This window comes from Odocoileus virginianus, chromosome 1, assembly GCF_023699985.2.
Source record: "Odocoileus virginianus isolate 20LAN1187 ecotype Illinois chromosome 1, Ovbor_1.2, whole genome shotgun sequence".
NCBI classification, from domain to species: domain Eukaryota; kingdom Metazoa; phylum Chordata; class Mammalia; order Artiodactyla; family Cervidae; genus Odocoileus; species Odocoileus virginianus.
The window spans coordinates 88493928-88517054 of NC_069674.1; the positions used below are offsets into that span (position 1 = coordinate 88493928).

The 23127-nt window shown below is 35.4% G+C and overlaps 1 long non-coding RNA gene across 1 annotated transcript in view; it reads left to right on the forward strand.

The window, feature by feature from the left end:
* Window positions 1-1672: 1672 nt before the first annotated feature.
* The window catches only part of LOC110144174 (uncharacterized), a 28284-nt gene continuing 6829 nt past the window's right edge, over window positions 1673-23127 (forward strand). The window contains exons 1-2 of the long non-coding RNA XR_002315815.2: window positions 1673-1790; window positions 21203-21321. This is a non-coding gene — a long non-coding RNA (uncharacterized lncRNA). The remainder of the gene's footprint in view (window positions 1791-21202; window positions 21322-23127) is intronic.

The window sequence follows — 23127 nt, forward strand, 5'->3', positions numbered from 1 at the left end:
GCAAACTGGTATAGCCATTTTGGAAGACTAAACATAGTACCATATGATCCAACAGTCACACTAGTTGGTATTTACTGAAATGAGTTGGAAAATTATGTTTACACAAAAAACTGCACACAAATGTTTATAGCAGTTTAATTTATAATTGCCAAAACTCAGAAGTAACCAACATGTCCTTCACTGATGAGTGGATACATAAACTGTGGTATGTCCAGACATTAGAATATTTTTCAGTGCCCAAAAGGAATGAACTACCAAAACATGAAAAGACATGGAGGAAATTTAAATGCATAGTAAGTGAAAGAAGCCAATCTGAAAAGATTATGTGCTCTATAACTCCAACTATATGACATTCTAGAAAGGACAGACTATGAAGACAGAATAAAGATCAGTGGTTAATTGCCAGGGTTATGTGAAGGGAGGGATGGGCAGGCATAGCACAGAGGTAATTAGGAGAGTGAAACTATTCTAGTGATGCTGTAATGGTGTACAGATGTCGTTACACATTTGTAAAAGCCCATAGCATGTACAACACCAAGAATGAGTCCTAGGGTAAATTATGAACTTTGGTGATAATGATGTGTCAATGCAGGTTAACCAGTTATAATAAATGTACCACTCTAGTGGGGCATGTAGATAGTGGGGGAAGCTCCATGTGTGTGAAAGCAAGGGTTAAATGGGAGCTCTGTAATTTTCTGCTTAATTTTTCTGTGAACCTAAAAAAGTCCATTTAAAAAGCAAAATGAAACCTTAGTGGTATGTTTTCTTTAAGGAACTAAGTAAATTGAAATTATATCAGAAAATGAATGTAGCTATAAATTAGCTTCCTTTCCAGGTCTCAAAGTACTTTAAGGACATCACCTTATAACTCTTTTGTCTTTGAAAATCTCTCAGTACTTCACAGGAATTTTTATTAGTTATCAACATACAATTATTAAAGTAGATTTTAATGTTTAATTTCATTTTATAGATTTTTCATTTTATAGAATTTTATAAAAATTCATTTTATATAAGCAAATAATTATCTGGTAGGACTAATTGCTGATATGAGCAATGGTCAGGAAATGTATAAAAGAAATCTTAAAAATTCACAATGTATCTAAATTTTTAATTTTATCCACTAATTTTAACCTTCTACTAAAATTATTTTCAGAGCTAATAACCAAGATACGGCCAATCCTGTTTGACTTGTAATGCTTTCTTTCTTTGTCCCTTTTCATTTTGGAAACTGCTATTAATAATTAAGAACAAAAAAGCCCAAATGTAGATAAGAAAATAGGCATAAAAGAAAATCAGTTAGTTTGGATTTCTCAAAACTAGGTAATTTACATGTAGCTGAAATTAACACAAATTTAAAAGTTGAAAGTTTAGGCCTTGGAACTGTCTAGTACTGAGATATATGAGATGGATCTGATCTAAATGTGGTTAAGTCTACTTAGCTTTTCATAACAATTTTCCTTGCAGATATTGAATTTTAAAATTCACCATTTGATTTAGTTCCTTATTATATTCACTTGTTTTTACAGAAGGGGTATAGAGGGTTATTCAGCTTATAAACCCAATGAAGCAACCAATTCTGTTTCGGCAACCTATAATCACTAATGCATCTGTATCTACTCATAGACTTCCAAATAGAATTCAGAATCTACGACTAATACTCGTGGGAGTTGGACGGATGACTAGGAAAACCACATCTACTGTGAGAAACAGGAACAACTTGTGTTCAGTATATTTCAGTTAAATTACTGTGCAAATATCCTAGTGGATTTATGAATGGACATTGCCAAAAGGTAACCCATAAATTAACCTGAGAATCTTCATTTAATGTGAGGAATCATTTTAACCCATAGGATGGAAAAATAATAATTTTTTCCTTCTTACTAATGATGAAGTTTATGATGGTAAAATTTATATTACTAATACCCAATATGTAATATTTTAGGAACCATTCCATTTGTAATTCTTTAAGAATCCTGTTGCTGAATGAGAAGGGAACTGTTACAACCACAATTTTCCTGCAGCTCTGCAATATGAATGGTCTTTTTCTAAGTGGCATTTCCATCACATGGATTGAATTTTAAACTATTTTTTCAATGGCCAATCAGACATTGTAAAATAGTTATGCTACTGACTTGGTATGTGTTCAATGTCAAGTCACTTTTTTCCATTGACAGCTTGAGAAGATTGTAAAACCATTAAAAACTTTAAACTTGTGGCTCAAAGGGTTTTCTGCAGTTAGACTGCTTTTAATTTTCACATTCTATTTAGTGAACACCTGCCTTTGCTTGGATATTGAACCAAAGTAAGACTTATTAGAGTTTTTTCTTTTTTTTGTATATTTATTTTGGAGCTAAGATAAAAATAGAAACATATATATTAAATATTTAAATAAAGAAAAAATGAAAGGGAACTATTTATAGTTAGTCTTTACATAGTCATATATACTTGTAAGACCTTATTTCTTAAAATTTTGCATTCAGTTACTTTTATTTATTTATTTTCCATTTATTTTTATTAGTTGGAGGCTAATTACTTTACAGTATTGTAGTGGTTTTTGCCATACATTGACATGAGTCAGCCATGGATTTACATGTGTTCCCCATCCCGATCCCCCCTCCCACCTCTGTCCCCATCCCATCCCTCTGGGTCTTCCCAGTGTACCAGCCCTGAGCACTTGTCTCATGCATCCAACCTGGGCTGGTGATCTGTTTCACCCTTGATGGTATACTTGTTTCAATGCTATTCTCTCAGAACATCCCACCCTCGCCTTCTCCCACAGAGTCTAAAAGTCTGTTCTGTAAGTCTATGTCTCTTTTTCTGTTTTGCATATAGGGTTATCATTACCATCTTTTAAAATTCCATATATATGCATTAGTGTACTGTATTAGTCTTTATCTTTCTGGCTTACTTCACTCTATACAATGGGCTCCAGTTTCATCCATCTCATTAGAACTGATTCAAATGAATTCTTTTTAATGACTGAGTAATATTCCATGGTGTATATGTACCACAGCTTACTTATCCATTCATCTGCTGATGGGCATCTAGGTTGCTTCCATGTCCTGGCTATTATATTATTTATTCAGTTACTTTTAGCATGAGTATGATTGAAGAAAAGAATGACATGTTGATGTCATTTGAGATTATTGGTTATTCTTGTGGAGTAATTTAAAAGGCAACTATCAGTATGCTCATTTCTGAGCACCCCTTTGAATTATGTTTCCCTGAAGGCTGACACTGTATTGCTGACTTGTGTATACCTCCATCTCCAATAGAGTCCAGCACACAGTAGAAGGTTCAGCTAATCCCTGCTAAATTGAATTGAAATGACTATCTTTAAAAACTCAGCCTTTTTTTCATCAACTGATTTTGAGTACTGACTTTGTATCAGACACTTCTCAGGTGCTTGAGTTGCAAAGGTGAAAAACTAGTCCTATCTGCAAAAGCTCACAGCCAAGAAGAGAAAAACAAATTTGTAATAATAATCACAGAGGGCAAGTGATATGTTAGAGCAGGATTCTCAACCATAACTTTACAGTAGAATCACTGAGAAGTTTTAAAATATTCCCCATGTCCAGGCTCCCTCCCAAACCAACTGAATCAGGATGTTTGAGTATTTGAGCGTGGTCTCCAGCCATCACTATTTTGAAATTATTCTCCAGATAATCTCAATGTGCAGGAGATTGTGAAATACTGTGCTGAGGTAATCAGGATCATAAGAAAGGTGTTCTTAAGTCAGCCTGGTAGAATTAGGAAATGTATCCAGAAAAGTTGGGACTTGAGCTAACCTTTAAAGAATGCAAAAGTGGGAAAATGCCTAATGGGAAGGAAGAGCATAACATTTAGGAAACCTGAGGTAGTTTGTTGTGATTAGCATTTAGACTATGTATAAGCAAACTGGGACTATAGCATCTAAAAGTTAGATATGTTATATGAAGAGAATACATGATTGACTCTTTAATATTCATTATTCTCCAGATGGTGATATGTGAAGGCTAAGTTGCTTCAGTCATGTCCAGCTCTTTGTGACCCCATGGACTGTAGCCTGCCAGGCTCCTCTGTTAATGGGATTCTCCAGGCAAGAATACTGGAGTGGGTTGCCATACCCTCCTCCAGGGGATCTTCCCAACCCAGGGATCGAACTCTCTTCTCTTAAGTCAACAGCATTGGCAGGCAGGTTCTTTACCACTAGTGCCACCTGGGAAGCCCAGATAGTGATATACCTATCAGTAATTTCAGTCTTTCTCTAATGATTGGCCTAGGAGTAATGAGTCTAAACAGGAAATCAAAGAAAAACTTCCTTGCTTCATGGAAAAGAGAAACACTTTTTCTCCAAGCAGGGTGAGACTTCTGTTCTATAGGTACCACTGGAATCTCTCTTGCAAACATGAAAGGAGTCAGATTGAGCATAATTAACTCACATAGGTAGAGCCAAAACACCTGAGAAGCAGGGCTTGACCTCTGAGGTACCTGCTAGCCCAGAGCCCACTCTTTCTCTAAATTCCACGTGATTTGAAATTCAAAATAGCCTTCTTGTTAAGCCACTTGGAGTCTAGCTTTCTAGCAGCAAACTCATTGTACCAGTCAATCAGGGCAAAAGATTTTTTATTTTGAAGACGAGAAGTATTGTGGCAATTTAGGAAGGGGATTTTAAGAAGAAAATAATACTGTTCTGCCTTAAAATGGGATCTTTCTATATGTCAGGCATTCTGCGTGTGCTTTGTGTATGTATAAAAAAATCTTATAAACAAATCTGGGTTTTATTCTTCAGGCTATAAGTATGTAGGTTGGTTTGATGATGCCTATACTAGAATCAAAAGAACATGGAAGTTATTTTACAAAACTGTGTAATAGAGATGATTATGGAGGAAAAGGACTATTTAGAAGACAGGATTTAAGACTGATAAGACTTGACAACTGGTAGAGTTTTATGGCTAAGAGAAATGGAAGATTCTAGAATAAACTATTTCTTAGAAATATTTGACTGTCTGAATGAGAAAGGCTTGAGATGAGTATGAAACACTGCCTGGTTGGTCCTGCTTTTCATCATGCACTTAACTTTGACAGAGCAAATACTACAGGAATAAAGTTATTCAAGTTTTCTAATTACCCTGTGTATAAAATAAGGATCAACAATTCTAAATTGTAAATCAGAAGATATCATGCAGCCAATAAAATGCATTGTATAAAGCTCATTGGAATTTCAAGGAGAGTAGACCCTGAAATTTTTCTGTTGAGCGTGTTTGGTAAATAGAAGTGGAATGCCTTTTACCTATTTTTACTTGTTATAAGTATGTGAACTCTGATAGAGAATCCAATTATATAGTTCATCTTAGATAAATTTTTACTTCAAAGGGTGTAAAAATATTGTGTATATTTTTCAATAACCTCAGTCTCCAACTTTATTTCTCATGCAATTTTCATTTAAATAGGAATTCTCCCTCATAGGAACTTTCATTACCTTTAGTTAATGAAATACAGATAGCATTACTTCATTGGCATATTTCTTCTCATATAAGTTTTCATAGTTTTATATTCTATATCTTTATATTGCACATATATCACACAATTAAATATTTACTTTTATTTAATGTTACCAACACAGTGGAACTAGATGGTATTTTTGAAATCCAGCCTAAGACCTTGTATCTATCATGTTACTACACTTTTGAATTTAATACAGTTTGAGTAGTAGAGCTAAAATTGGTACATCTGAAAGAATGTGCCTAAAAGCCAAGTTTTTTAAAAAAAAATATTGTAAATTCTGTGTATTTCCATCTCTTCAAGAGCTGTTAATCAGGGACTTCAAATTTGCTAAAATAACACTTGGAATATAATATTTCAATTAATTTTCAAATTAAATTATACACTCAACACTAAGGCAGCTTATAAATCAAATCAGATATTTCAAAGAACTGTTAAAAAGGAGAAAGTATGCAAATGATGCTTATTGCATGCTTAATGCTTAAGGGGCAATAGGAGGTACAGAACAATGGCTGACAATTACTGAGCACTTACTCTCTGCCTGCCTGGTACTTCTGTGTTTACCTGACGAAGAATACCTCATTAAATTCTCACTCCCATAATACTTCTGATACTTTTTCATTTTCCAGATGAAGACTCTGAGGTGCAAAGAGATAAAATACCATGCCCAAGGTCATAGAACAGAATTTAGTAAAGCCAGGCTACAATTCTAGGGTCTTAAACCCTGGGCTCCCAAATGTATTAATCTGCTGCTTCCCATAGGAATTTATGGAGATAAGGTTAACTGAAACAACTATTGTGAAATAGTTTGAGTCCCATAATATCTACAAAAGCTGGAAGTACTTAGAGAAAGTAGAAAATCAACAAAGACTTCATCATAAATACACAGATTGCAGTTTGAAAGTATTGGACATTAGCATAGTTCTTGTCTCCAAAAACTGCAAACTTGGGCAAAGTATTAACATTTCTGGTAAACTGCTTGAGAATAAATATGGCATATTTTGTTTTATTATGCCTTACTTCATTGTACTTTGCTGATACTGTTGTTTTCTACAAATTGAAGACTTGTGGCAACCCTGCATCAAGCAAGTCTGTTGGTGTCATTCTTTCAACAGCATTTTCTCACTTTGTGTCATTGTGTCACATTTTGGTAATTCTCATAATATTTCAAGCTTTTTCATCATTATTATATTGCTTATGGTGATCTGTCACCAGTGATCTTTAATGTTGCTGTTGTAATTGGGAGTGCCATGAACTATGACCAAATGACTACAAACTTAATAAGTATATGTGTCTGACTGCTTCACCAACTGGCTGTTCCCAGTCTTTCTCCTTCCCCTTGGGCCTACATATTCCCTGAGACACAACAGTATTGAAATTAGGCCAACTAGTAACCCGAAAATGGCCTCTAAGTGTTCAAGTGAAAGGAAGAATCATGTCTCTCACATTAAGTCAAAAGCCAGAAATGATTAAGCTTAGTGAGGAAGATATGTCAAAAGTCATTATAGGCAGCTAGACCTCTTGCACCAAACAATTAGCCAGGTTGCAAATGCAAAGGGAAAGTCATTCAAAGAAATGAAGAGCGCTACTCCAGTGAACACATGAATGATTAAGAGAGTGAAACAGCCTTATTGCCCGTTTAGAGAAAGTTTTAGGCTTCTCTGGTGGTTCAGTGGTAAAGAATCTGCCTGCCAATGCATTAGAAGCGAGTTCAATCCCTAGGTTAGGAAGCTCCCCTGGAGTTGGATGTCTACCCACTCCAGTATTCTTTCTTGGGAAATCCTATGGACAGAGAAGCCTGGTGGTCTACAATCCATGGGGTCACAAAGAGTTGGATACGACTTAGTGACTAAACAACAACAGAAAGTTTTAGTGGACTGGATAGAAAATAAAACCAGCTAAAACATTCCCTTTAGGCAAAGCCTGATTCAGAGAAGGACTCTAACTCTCTTCAGTTCTATGAGGGCAGAGAGTAAGCTTCAGAAGAAAAGTGTGAAGCTAGCAGAGGTTCATTCGTGAGATTTAAGGAAAGAAACCATCTCCATAATCCCAAAGTGCAAGGTCAAACAACACGTGCTGATGTAGACGCTGCAGCAAATTAACCAGAAGCTCTAGCTAAGATAACTAATGAAGGTAGCTACACTAAACAACAGATTTTTCCATGTAGACTAAACAAACAGTCGTTTATTAGAAGAAGATGCCCTCTGGGACTTTCATAGCTAGAGAGAAGTCAACACCTGACTTCCAAGTGTCAAACAATAAACTGACTTTCTTATTAGGGCCTAATGCAGTGGGTAACTTTTAAGTAGAAGCCACTACACATTAACCATTCTGAAAGTCCTAAGACTCTTAAGGATTAGACTATATCTACTCTCTCTGCCTGTGCTCTATAAATGGAACAACAAAACCTGCATGACAGGACATGTATTTAAAACTTGCTTTACTAAATATTTATAAGCCCGCACTTGAGACCTACTGCTCAGGGGGGAAAAAAAAAAATCTTTCAAAATATTGTCAGTATTGTCAGTGTGCCTGGTCATCCAAGAGCTCTAATGGAGATATATAATGAGATTAATGTTGTTTTTATGCCTGTTAACAACATCCATTCTGCAGCCCATGGATCAATAAGTAATTTTTACTTTCATGTCTTATTATTTAAGAAATGCATTTTTTTAAGGAATTTCATACATAATTCCTTTCCTCTGATGGATTCTGGCAGAGTAAATTGAAAACCTTCCAGAAAGCATTCACCATTGTAGATGTCAGTAAGGCCATTCATGGTTCATGTGAATAGGTCAAAATATCAACATCAACAGGAGTTTAAAAGAAGCTGATTCCAACCATCATGGAGGACTTTGAGTTTAAGACTTCCGTGGAGGAAGTAACTACAGGTGTGGTGGGATTAACAAGAGAACTTGAATTAGAAGTGGAACCTAAAGATGTGACTGAATTTCTGTCTATATTATTCAATCTATCTGCTTTCAAAAACATCCTTAAGTTAAACCATATATAAAATATAATTTAGAAATATTGCTATTTTCCACTCTCCACTTTTATGGAATGCTTTCATTTGCTACATTAGATTGATTGGTATCCTTCCAAAATTCACATCCACCTGGTACCTCAGAATATGATCTTATTTGAAAATAGGTTATTTACAGATGTTATTGGTTAAAAGAGGTCATACTAGATTAGAGTGAGCTCTGAATCCAATATGACTGGTCTCCTTATAAGAAAAAAAGAGACACAGTGAACAAAGCGACATAATGATGGAGGCTTGAGTGATGTATCTGCAACCAAAGACCATCAACAGTTGCTGGCTCCTACCAGAAGGTAGGAAGAAGAAACAGAGATCCTTCCCTAGTGCTTTCAGAGGGCCTGTGACCTCTAATTTCAGTAGTAGATTTCAGAGGACTAGTCAGTCTTCAGAACTCTGGGAGGATAAATTTCTGCTGTTTTATGTCACTTAATTTATTGTAGTTTGTTAAAACAGCCCTAGGAATGCGTTTACATTAATATTTTTGCACTTTTAATATACATTTTGATACCAGTACATTTATACATACAAGGATTACTTTTCAAATCTTTCAAGATAGTTTTCAAAAGTACATGATCCTCACTTTCTATGCTTTTGAGACATAGAACTGTTAAAAACTGCAAAATTGTTTTTCATGAAATTTTGTCTCACTTTTTATGTACTGAAAAGTATTTGCAAAGTATTAAGACATTATTTTACTTTTCCTAAAAATGTATATTCTTGATCTCATGACTTAATCATTCCCTACTTTTAAGTAATTTTTAAAAGACTTCTTTACAGCAACCTAATTAGATATCTAATACTTGTAATTCTGAGATAATTTCCCAGAAGAAAATTAAATCTGTGTTAAATATCTTTTCCTACTTTTTGGGTGATTTCTGTAAGCATTTAAATTATTATCATTTACTTTATTGTTGAATGAAGTTGTAGATTAATATGTCTTTCAAGAAAGTGGTTTGTAGTTCAAAATAAAATAAGAAAGAAAGTGACCTATATGTGCTATGCAAGAATTCAAAGATCCAAAATATGTCTTCCTGTTTCCTCTAAGATAATATTGAGAAAATATGCTAGCTTAAGTTTAAGCAAACAGGAGAGTTGAACTTAAGTTTATTGAACTTAATGGTCAATTCTTGATCACTTCATACAGTGATGAAGTGTAATTTAAGGTTGACAAAGCAAGTTATAAATTTATGTGAAAGAGTGAGTCTTCAGAATTCTGACCTGAAGTCCAAAGTACTTTCTTCTGATAATGTCTAAAAATTGCATGTTTAACACTTTCTGAGGTCCTAATGAGAGAGTTGCTTAGTTCTCTTTCCTTACCAAGTTCTTATTGGTCAGAATGTTGATACTCATATTTTGATCACATTATTATGTATTTTCGTGGTGGTTTAGTCACTGAATCGTGTCCAGCTCTTTGCAAGCCCATGGACTATAGCCTCTACCAGGCTCCTCTGTCCATGGAATTCTTCAGGCAAGAATACTGGAGTGGGTTGCCATTTCCTCTTCCAGGGGATCTTCCCCACCTAGGGACTGAATCCACATCTATTGGGCCTCCTGCATTGGCAGCCAGGTTCTTTATCACTAGGGCAACATGGGAAGCCCCATAAGTAGAATACTGTATATCAAATTTCAGCATCCTTAAGCAGTGAGTTTGAAAGGAAAATTTACATGGAAAAGGTAAACCAAGGCCTCCAAGCAATATTTCTTAATATTTATAAAGTTGTATTATTCTTTAATAAATATTCTTTAATATCAAAGGATTAATTCATTAAAACTCCACAATCCCATCCCAAAATTAGAAAAGATACTACTTTTAAAATATATTTTACAAGTAGCATACTTCTATCTCTCTCTTCATTTAAATAAACTCCTTACTTGTAGTCACCCTCTCTGACTTCCAAGAAGTATTATTTTTTGCTTAATTTTGCCATTTCCAACTAATGCTCAATTACCCACTCAGTCAATATTGACATGTAGTGAGTAATGACAACATAATTAGCTTCTCTCCTCCTACTTTAACATCTCAAAAATTACTTCTTTGTGAGGGAAAAAAACACTGCCACTACCTTTGCCTGTCTTATAGATAATTGCACTCTTTTCTTTTTTCTGAGTGATTTACAAATTTTTGAAAAGTGCTGCATTCCCTTCTTTGCTTTGCATTCCAGATCCAGAGATATTCTGCAGAAACACTCACTGTGCTATTAATATATTCTTCTCTGAGTCTTTTCTCAAATATTATCTTCCACAGTAATTCTACTCTATTTGAAACTAGACATCACCCATTCATAAAATTTTTCTTTTCTCTTGGCTTTCCGAATATCTGCTGTGTTTGCTACAAACCTCTCTAATATTTCATCTGGTAAGCCTTCCACATGGTTTTGAGTTCTTTTCTTTCTCTCTGTGAGACTATTAAGGCTGAATGGGTATTTTTGTATTGTTACCTCCTATACTGTCAAAAACTCATTCATCATCAGAGTATCAGTGATCACTTGGCAACTAAGCTTCACTTTTATACTTCTCTTTAATGCATACTCCAGTTCATCTAATAAAGAGATCTATTCAGAAAGCAATAATCAGCTCAAATACCTTGTATTTAATATAAACCTCACCACCTTCCTCTCTAAATGGAATTCTTTTTTGATGTTTCTGATTCTGTCAACTACAACATTCTCCTAGTCCCAAAAGGGTGGACACCATGACTATTAATAACTACTTTCTTGACCCTAAAAAGTAATCAGTTGACTATTCTTACTGATCTAACTTGCTGTCCAAACAACACATAAGCAGGCATTCCCTTAAATGAAATTTCAAACCTCTTTAAAATTTAAGCTGTTTTATCTTCCTATAGAACCTTTGCATAGGTGTATGTTCAGCGGTGTCCATCTCTTTGTAACTGTAGCCCGCCAGGCTCCTCTGTCCATGGGATCATCTTGGCAAGAATACTGGGGTGGGTTGCCATTTCCTCTTCCAGGGAATCTTGCCACCCAGGGATCAAACTTGCATCTCCTGTGGCTCCTGCATTGGCATGCGATTTCTTTACCACTGAACCACTAGGAAAACCCATAGAACCTTTGCAGTTCTGATACATAAAGCCCTTTTTTTTTTACATTCATAAACTATAGAAGAATATCTGTTTTTAATGTATTCTTGTGTTATTATTTAGCTTGCTCCCGTGTATGAATCTTGTCTTACTAAAAATACAACAAATTTCTTAGGACAAGAATCTGATTATACTTGTAAAATATTACCTTTCTGATGGAAGAGCACTTCTTTGGAGCTGTTTGGGCTTTTTTCATGTCTGGCTTAACTGAATTATTGAATTGCTAACAGTTTTCTCGTAAAGCTAGAGAAGTGTTTGAAATGGAAGTGTTTTAGTTCAGAATGAGCAGTTATTTGCATATAACATATTTAAAATGAAAAAGGAGATCAAATGGGAAAAGGTGAAGCAGAAGAAAAACATCTCTAACATTTTACTTAACCCTAACTGATGGTCACGTATTTCAGTCCAGAATCAAAGCAACCAAATGTGGCAAATGTAAGGATCTTTGCATCGTTTAGTGCCTACTGAAGTAAGCACTATTTCCTGTTTTTAAATGATAGAAATTTATTTTTAATTTCAAGTCAGAGCATGAGATGGCTGGATGGCATCACCAATGCAATAGACATGAACCTGGGCAAACTCTGGGATATGGTGAGACACAGGGAGGCCTGGCGTGCTGCAGCCATCAGGTTGCAAAGAATCAGACACAACTGGGCAACTGAACAACAACAACATTTGTTGAGCTTTTATGTATTTGTATATTTTTTAATCTGTATTTTTCCACTATAGAATTAAGTTACTAAAATTAAGTGGATGGTTTCCATTTTCACTAAACATAAGGGTAGAATGTATGGGCTTCCCAGGTGAATCAGTGGTAAAGAATCTGCGTGCCAGTGCAGGAGACACTGGAGACATCAGTTCAATCCCTGGGTCAGGACAACCCCCTGGAGGGAAATATGGCAGTATTCTTACCAGGAAAATCTCATGAAGAGAGAAGCCTAGCAGGCTACAGTCCATGGACTCCCAGAGAGTCGGCCGTGACTGAACAATTGAGCATAGCGCAATGATAGAATCTGCGTGCTTTATAAGTACATTCTGTCTCAGTTAAATTAGTAGTACTTGTCTTTGTAACATAGAAAATGATTTTCACTTTATTTTGATTAACCATTCTTGCTTAATATTTACATGTTTTGATTAAAGGTATAGTTTCCTTTTATAGCACATGGTTAATGTTATTTACTGGTTATATCATCACCAAAGTTTATGATGCTAAGAAAACATTTGTAGCCATCTATAAAAAAAAAAATGTGCTTCCCAGGTGGCACTAGTGGTAAAGAAAATGCCTGCCAACGCAGGAGACATAAGAGGTGCAGGTTTGATCCCTGGGTTGAGAAGATTCCCTGGAGGAGGGCATGGCAATCCACTGCAGTATTCTTGCCTGAAGAATCCCAAGGACAGAGGAGCTTGGTGGGCTGCAGTCCATAGGGTCGCAAAGGGTCGGACATGACTGACGCAGCTTAGCATGTGTTCATAAAAAACATAAACTTCTAAAAATGCTAGCATCTTTTCCGTCTAATCTGAATTTTGTAGCTCATTCTATGAATGTTCATATTAACATGCATAAAATAGAGGGGAAAATGTTTTTATTAAGAAACACTTTGAAAATCTTGGGTACATTCACATAAGCATGTATGCACACATACTTTTAAGAGCAGAAGTCTTGAAAAATGAGATTTTAAATTAGGTAATTAAATTAGATACACCTGTGAAAATACTGAGTGATTACATGACTATATATGTAACACATCAGTAAAAATCACTGTTTTCACTGTCGTTATTTTGATGACGAAATGTAACTTATAGTGATAATATAAAAATAAAGGAGAACTAAAATTTCATGACTGACTAATAAAGTCCAAATATTATACAAATATTTCCTATGCTCAATCTCTTTTAATCCTAATACAAGTGATCTCTTTAGGAAGGACCCTGAAGTTCAGAGGTTGACTTTCAAAGTCATTTGATAGTAAACAGTGGAGCAGACATTGAATTCTTGCTTTGTCTGATTCTGCAGCCCATGTAGAACATGTACTTAAATGTCTTACTTGTTTAAGTTTTCAGTAAAGACTTATTATCTGATAGCAACATAATCTTAAGTTTTGAAAAATAAACAAATGGTGTATATTCATATTCTTGACACCTCATTTGGAAATGCTGAGTTGCTGGCAAATTTTATAGTGTAAATTTATTGCACTCACCTTTGGATCCAAGCCATATCTGACCTATTAAAAGTGAAATATATAGACTATTTTAGAGCCAAATATTCCCATCCTTGTGTCAGGTGTATTTTTAAAAATATGCCTATTACCAGCAGCTGAAATTGTATAAAATATAATAAAATTTTTTATTAGAACAAAAAAGTCAAAAAGAGAAATATACTATGAGATTTATTAGATAAAAAATATAAAATGATGTTTTTCTCTAACATACTTTTAAACCAATGGAATCTTGAACTTCTTTTCTTCCTTAAAACTGCAATTTTTGCCATAAACTTCTTGGATTTTTCACTATTTTACAGTAAAATATACATAGAAATCGTGGGCCAAACTCTCCCTTTTACATAGCAAAATTATTTTATGAGAAAATGGTTTATTTTAGTATGAAGATATTCTTTTAAAGTATGATAATGTTGATGCTATAGTAGATGATATGAATTCAAAATGTATTTATCACCAATAGAAATTATTTGCTATTCATTTTCCCTAAAGGTAAATCGTAATAGTATCTCGGTAGTATGTATTTTGCAAGAATTTTATGAACAATTGCTTTTAGTTAGCATTTGTTAGACAAAAAAATCTGTAAAAATTTAAGAGGAAAATAAAATAACAGTATTTCTCACATATATTTTTATATGAATTAGGGCAGTCCATTTTTCTCAATCATCAGATTAGTTCTTTCAATATTGTAAGTATGTGTTAACTGAAACCACTTAGAAATTATGAGTCACATTACAAATAGCCAAATTAACTCTGTAATTTAATCAAACATAAAATAAGTACATTTTGTTTTGAATTTTTCTCCAACTGAAAAGCATGCTCATTAAAAATTAGCATTTTAGAGGTAAAATATGCAGTAATAGCATTAGGGAAGAAGACAATTAAGCATGCTTAAATGCGAAATGCCGGGTTGGATGAAGCACAAACTGGAATCGAGATTGCCAAGAGAAATATCAATAACCTCAGATACGCAGATGACACCACCCTTATGGCAGAAAGTGAAGAACTAAAGAACCTCTTGATGAAAGTAAAAGAGGAGAGTGAAAACACTGGCTTAAAACTCAACATTAAAAAATTAAAGATCATGGCATTTGGTCCCATCACTTCATGGCAAATAGGGGAAACAATGGAAACAGTGAGAGACTTTATTTTTGGGGGCTCCAGAGCACTGCAGATGGTGACTGCAGCCATGAAATTAAAAGCTGCTTGCTCCTTGGAAGAAAAGCTATGACCAACCTAGTTCAGTTCAATTCAGTCGCTCAGTCGTGTCTGACTCTGCGACCCCATGGACTGCAGCACGCCAGGCCTCCCTGTGACAGCATATTAAAAAGCAGAGACATTGCTTTACCAACAAAGGTCCGCCTAGTCAAAGCTATACATACATACAGCTATACATACAAAGCTATACATACAGTAGTCATGTATGGATGTGAGAGTTTGGCTATAAAGAAAACTGAGCGCCGAAGAATTGATGCTTTTGAACTGTGGTGTTGGAGAAGACTCTTGAGAGTCCCTTGGACTGCAAGGAGATCCAACCAGTCCATCCTAAAGGAAATCAGTCCTGAATATTCATTGGAAGGACTGATGCTGAAGCTGAAACTCCAATACTTTGGCCACCTGATGCAAAGAGTTGACTCACTGGAAAAGACCCTGATGCTGGGAAAGATTGAGGGCTGGAGGAGAAGGGGACGACAGAGGATGGATGATTGGATGGCGTTGCTGACTCGTAAGCTCCGGGAGCTGGTAATGGACAGGGAAGCCTGGTGTGCTGCAGTCCATGGGTTGGCAAAGAGTCAGACACGACTGAACTGAACTGATACCAATGGTAATTAAGCAATACGTTGCATTTGCTTCAGTAATATACTTTCATTATTCCAGATAAAATTCCTTTATACACGCATCATATAGCTCATGTTGTTGTATATATGCCCTTGTAAATGAGTTTGGCTTCCATGGCAATGGCACATGATATCACAGTTCTTCGGGGACCATGGTCACATTTAAGTCCTCAGCAAAAACAAGTGCCACCAGAGGAATCATGTTGCTTTGACTGCCCTTTGTGGCCTGACTGGATGAAGCTCCCACGGGCTCTGGAGAGAATGTCATGATGAGTGATGAACATTGCAACTGATGTTTCTCATTTTTCCATCAGTACATTTAAGGCTAAAGAATGATATTAAAACAATTTTCTCATCAAAATATGTTATTTTCTTTATGTATGTTATACGTCAATAAAAATTTTTGCAAAATATAAAAGCGTGCTAATCATTTGTAAAGGAATTTAATCTAGCATTTGAGGATTCATATATTTGTTAATATCATGTATATTCATATTTATTCCTCCTCAGTTAAACACACTATAACTAAAAATGAGATAGACCTCTTCAGATCTTTGCATGTGTGAGTGCTTAGTCATGTCCAACTCTTTGAGACCCCACAGACCATATCCTGCCAGGCAACCCTGTCCATGGGATTTTCCAGATAAGAATACTGGAACAAATTGCCATTCCCTTCTGCAGGGGATCTTCCGGACCCAGGGATTAAACCCATGTCTCTTGCATTGGTGGGTGAATTTTTTTATCACAGAGCCACCTAGTAAACCCCTATAATGAGAACTGAAAGTTGATAATAATCCAATAATAGCAAACATCAGTGTGGTTTTAAAATGTTGTATTAGATTTGTTAACTATCTGGGATTTAAATTTTGTCACGGTCCATTAGCAAATTACAACTAATTTAACTTAAGACCTTATGGGTCATTCACAAGTCATCAGTACCTTTTGTATTCTTATTTAAACAAAGAGGATTAAACTAGATGAGTTCTAAATTCTCTTCCAGCCCTAATTTTTGTTGTTCATTTTACATTTCAAAGAAATGTAAACCATCAGAGTTTAAACCGGCGTTAAATTTCAGGCCTGGCTTAAACTCTGATGATGCCAAGGTTATTTTAATAATAAAGGTACCAATAACAGTATCTAAGTCATATGCTAGAGATGGAGCAGGTAGGGAGAGGAAGAAGGAGAGGAGAAGGGAGAGAGGGAATGTTTCTTCACTGCACATGGATATTAAGCTGTGTTTTCTTGTGCCATACATTCACTATCAAGTAACGAAAGAAAACTCCTTTGGGTGCATGTTAGAAATTTGAATGTGCTATTTTCACAGTTAGTTAAATAACATATTTCCCGAAATGATATCAGCTGGAGAACAGGTGGCAGTTTGAGCTCTACGGTGTGTTTGAAAATCTCAGGACACTGGAGCTCTGTGAACTTCTGCCTTAGCACTGTGGCAGCTCATGCATCTTAGACAATGGGAGGCGTCATGTGATATTCTGAACTTTCCTCGTCATACCTTAATATGAGAACACCTTCTACTGTTCTGACCCCCACTAAAGATTAAACATTGCCATTGCCAAAAAAAGAAAAAAAAATTCCCTAACTCAATCTCTGTTTTCACACATTGGAGAAGAATCGGTTTCAAATTCACTATAACTTAAACCATTAAGGACTATATTTGTCCAAGACAACACCTTGGCTTATACTCCAGACAAGGCCATGCAGCCAGTGTGAACTCTCTGTCTTCGGTGTAATGCATTCCATATGCTTCACTGTGCTGTAGAAGCAGACAACTGAATCTTTTCACATTTGAGTTGATTCAGATTAGTAGCTCTAAATTGGAGATCAGTTTTAGGGTGATGGATGCTATTTAGAAAGAGGAACAGTAGTTTCTAAGGAATGATATAGCAAAGATAATCATTGTATTTGACACAAGCTTCTAGCCAGTCAATAATTATATAATTATTTCTATGCATTTCTTGAATAAAAAAGTTTATTCAAACCACAGAGACTTTTTCATCATCCCTGGTAGTCTAGTGGTTAGGATTCAGCACTCTCAAACCACAGAGACTTCTTCTACTTCATCAGACATCTTCAAATTGTACAGAAATAAGAATGTTTTCTTGATTATAAAAGTGACATACCTTCCTTACACAAAATTACTAAACAACTGAGAAACATCTGAAGAAATAATACAAATACCTACCAATCTCACCAACCAAAGATAACATTCATTAAACTGCTATCATTTTGAGCATACCTATTGATACCAAAGTAGGAAGTCAAGAGATACCTGGAGTAACAGAAAGATTTGGCCATGGAGTACAAAATGAAGTAGGGCAAAGGCTAATAGAGTTTTGCCAAGAAAATGCACTGGTTCATAGCAAACACCCTCTTCCAACAACACAAGAGAAGAAACTACACATGAACATCACCAGATGGTCAATACCGAAATCAGATTGATTATATTCTTTGCAGCCAAAGATGGAGAAGCTCTATACAGTCAGCAAAAACAAGACCGGGAGCTGACTGTGGCTCAGATCATGAACTCCTTATTGCCAAATTTAGACTTAAATTGAAGAAAGTAGGGAAAACCTCTAGACCACTCAGGTATGACCTAAATCAAACCCCTTACAATTAAACAGTGGAAGTGACAAATAGATTCAAGGGATTAGATCTGATAGAGTGTCTGAAAAACTATGGACAGAGGTTCTTGACACTGTACAGGAAACAGTGATCAAGACAATCTCCAAGAAAAAGAAATGCCAAAAGGCAAAATGGTTGTCTGAGGAGGACTTACAAATAGCTGAGAAAAGAAGTGAAAGGCAAAGGAGAAAAGGAAAGATATACCCATTTTAATGCAGTTTCAAAGAATAACAAGGAGAGATAGGAAAGACTTCCTAAGTGATGAATGCAAAGAAATAGAGGAAAACAACAGAATGGGAAAGACTATAGATTTCCAAGAAAATTAGAGATACCAAGGGAACATTTCATGCAAAAAGGCGCACAATAAAGGACAGAAATGGTATGGACCTAACAGAAGCAGAAGGTATTAAGAAGAGGTGGCAAGAATGTGCATAAGAACTATACAAAATTATCTTCATGGCCCAGATAACCATGATAGTGTGCTCACTCATCTAGAGCCAGATATCCTGGAATGTGAAGTCAAGTGGCCCTTAGGAAGCATCACTAAGAACAAAGCTAGTGGAGGTGATGGAATTACAGTTGAGGTATTGAAGATCCTAAAAGATAATGCTGTTAAAGTATTCCACTCAATATGCCAGCAAAGGTGGAAAACTCAGCAGTGGCCACAGGACTGGAAAAGGTCAGTTTTCATTCCAATCCCAAAGAAAGGCAATGCCAAAGAATGTTCAAACTGCTGCACAATTGCACTCATCTCACACGCTAGCAATGTAATGCTCAAAATTCTCCAAGCCAGGCTTCAACAGACATGAACCATGAACTTCCAGATGTTAAAGCTTGGTTTAGAAAAGGCAGAGGAGCCAGAGATCAAATTGCCAACATCCATTGGATCATTGAAAAAGCAAGAGAATTCCAGAAAAATATTTACTTCTGCTTTATTGATTACACCAAAGCTTTTGACTGTGTAGAGCACAAGCTATGGAAAATTCTTTAAGAGATGGGAATACCAGACCACCTTACCTGCCTCCTGAGAAATCTGTATGCAGATCAAGAAGCAACAGTTAGAACAGGACATGGAACAACAGACTGGTTCCAAATTGGGAAAGGAGTATGTCAAGGCTGTATGTTGTCACCCTGCTTATTTAACGTATATGCAGAGTACAACATGCAAAATGCCAAGCTGGATGAAGCAAAAACTGGAATTAAGATTGCCAGGAGAAATATCAATAACCTCAAATATGCAGATGACACCACCCTTATGGCAGGAAGTGAAGAACTAAAGAGCCTCTTAATGAAAGTGAAAGAAGAGAGTGAAAAACTTGGCTTAAAACTCAACATTAAAAAATGAAGATCATGGCATCCATTCCCATCACTTCATGGCAAATAGATGGGAAAACAATGGAAATAGTGACAGACTATTTTGGGGGGCTCCAAAAATCACTGCAGATGGTGACTGCAGCCATGAAATTAAAAAACACTAACTCCTTGGAAGGAAAGTTATGACCAACCTAGACAGCATATTAAAAAGCAGAGACATTACTGTGCCAATTAAGGTCCGTCTAGTCAAGGCTATGGTTTTTCCAGTGGTCATGTATGGATGTGAGAGTTGGGCTATAAAGAAGGCTGAGCGCTGAAGAATTGAAGCTTTTGAACTGTGGTGTTGGAGAAGACTCTTGAGAGTCCCTTGGACTGACTGCAAGGAGATCCAACCTGCCCATCTTGTAGGAAATCAGTCCTGAGTATTCATTGGAAGGACTGATGCTGAACCTGAAACTCCAATACTTTGGCTACCTGATGCGAAGAACTGACTCCTTGGAATAGTCCCTGATGCTGGGAAAGATTGAAGGCAGGAGAATGGAACGATGGAGGATGAGATGGTTGGATAGCATCACAGACTCGATGGACATGAGTTTGAACAAGCTCCAGGAGTTGATGTTGGACAGGGAAGCCTTGAGTGCTGCAGTCCATGGAGTCACAAAGAGTCGGACATGACTGACCGACTGAACTGATGGCTGACTAAATGATATCATGTATATGTGAATTATACATAGTGAGTGAAAGAAAATAATATACATAACAAATATATATAATATACAAAAATATATGTTGTGATTGTTTTTGGATCATCTTTGTCATAGGTTTGTAGCCTGCCTTTTTTCTTAGAATTACAACTGATTTTCTGTATCTTTCTTGTTATTTTTAGAACATGATTTTTAATCATTGAGCTATATTTTTCATGATTTAACATAAAGCATTTGATCAATTTTATTATTAGATATACATTTTTGACATAATGACTATCACTTCAGATAATTTCACACAAACTTTTTGATATATGTGATTATTTCCTTTGAAATTTTATCTGAAATTTTCAGATAAATTTGTCTGAAATTTTTGAATCAAAAGTTAACATTTGATGCTGATTTTGTCTCAGTAAGCTGTTTTAATTATACTCTTACCCATAGTGTAGGACTCATTATTTTACTAAATCCTTTGTCACAGTAACTTGTTTTTTAAACTTTGTCAATTTGGTAGGAGGAAAATAACATGTCCTTTAACCCGTATTTTGATTAAAAGTAGCTTGCAATATTTTCTATTTCTTGATCACATGTATTTTTTCTTTGATAATTTAAAATTTTTTGTTATTTGCCCCCTTTTCCATCTAGAAATCTGTTTTTCTGGCACTGAATTCTGTACGGATTTGATCCTTTTTGGATTCTTCTAAATAACATTGTGCTGTTCAGATCTTATGGAAATATCCCTCATATAGCTTTTCTCTTCTAATTTTGACTCTCGATAAATATAGGGTTATTACATTAAAATCTTCTTCACTAAAATATTTCTACAGTTGCAAAGTTTGACAATCTAACTTTATATATTTTTTTAATAGAAAATATGAAGGACTGATTACTAGACACTTGAAGACAAAAATAGAAGAGAATAATATGACTCAAATATTTACTCCAGGAGGATGCCTATCAAATACATCAGCAGATCGGGAAAACACAGGTATGGCATTTCAGAGGTCATCTTCCCAGGTGGATTGTATACATGAGAGAGATTAGTGGTTTTCAGATTGTGTACCTAGCTCCTTTCATTCTTTGTAGGTGCTACCCATAAACCTGTGGTAGGTCGGTAAGGAGAAGGCAGAACCATAGGCATGTGCTACCAGAGTCCCTTTATCTGAGTCCATCATGACCGCTCTGCTTCTCATTGTTCACTTCAGATAGTTGGTTCTATAATGAATTTCTTTTGTTAAAAAAAAGAGGGTCCTTCTGGTATTTAGGATTCTGAAACAACTGCTCTAGGAAGTTTTCCTTTCTTTGTGTTAAATTATTTTGTTATTATCAAGCTTGATTGTAAATCACCAGTAAACCTTTCTGGAACTACAAAGAGATTCAATTCAAAAATAATAGAAATTGTAGTCATATAATAAAACTCGGTTTGTTTAATATCTAATATAGCTATCTGACATTATTCAGGAATAGATAATATAGAGAGTCTTGATCATTTCCTGAGTAATAATTAGCTTACTTTTAGTATGCTTTATATACACTTAACAAAAATGAAGCATGTCATGCATAAATGCTAAATCTTAAGTTCTATAATGTTATTTGTTTGGGGGAGGATTTTGCTTCATCACTAAAATCTCTTTATTTGGAGTTCAAGGGGTTGCATATTTCAACATATTTGGAGGTAGGATTTGTCCAATTGTTATTATTTCACTAAACATGTGCTATTAAAAAGCAATTCATTACCTTTAAAGCAAAGTCTAGATGCAGTAAAACCTAAAATAAAATGTGCCAAGTACTACTATAAGTGTATTCCAAAGTACTATAATTAAGCAATGTTATATAGCTTCTTCCTTAGAACTTAATGGTTCTTTTGGCCATACTGATGAGTTTTTGTCACTCACCCCAATTTCTAGGTTTTACATGCCAGGAGGTTTTTTAAAATCATATTTTGAAGCAAGTGAAAAGTCAAGTGAAATGCATGCAAACTAAATGTATGATCATTTATGTACAAAATGTTGAGAATAAAGTTACATTTTTTGTTAGTATATCATTTATTCATTCAACAAACATGCATGGAATCTTGTCCTAGGTCAAGATGTTTCAAGATATTAGAGTGTTAATTGAGGGGGAAATGGAATGAATGAATATATATATATATATGTGTGTGTGTGCATGAATACTTTTAAAGATTTTTATAGGGACTTCTTTTTAGACAGAATAAGATCTCGAGGATAGACAATAATAAAAATTGTCACTATGATAACAGTATCTTTCACTGATATAGTAGACTTAGTATTATTTAAGTCTAGACTTATATGGACTTGCTAGTTTGCCAACATGAAACTATAGAAATAAACATCTTTCTTTAAAAATGAGAAAACCTAGACACACGAAGTTAATTAACCTGACCACAATCAAAGTTCCACTAAGTGACAAATACAGGACACAGCCCAAAATGTCATCTTCAAGTCTATGCAATGAACCACTACAGACTGGACAGTACTGATTGAAAATAAAACATAGTATCTGAGAGGGAATGACTCTAATTCACATGTAGAGATTGGTGTCCCAGCACAAGTGCAGACACTTAAAGACAAACTCTGCCAAGAATCTGAACCACTCTCTCATTGAGTGTGGTGGACACAGCTGTTGTTCTAATTCCCATGACATTTAGGTGCACTTCTGCTCTGGAACAAAGAAACAGAGCAAGAACTATAAAAACCAAAACACAATTGAAGCTGGGCTGCTCATTTTTATGAGTTAATTTTCTTTGCAGTTAGAGTTGCAACAGTTATGCAAA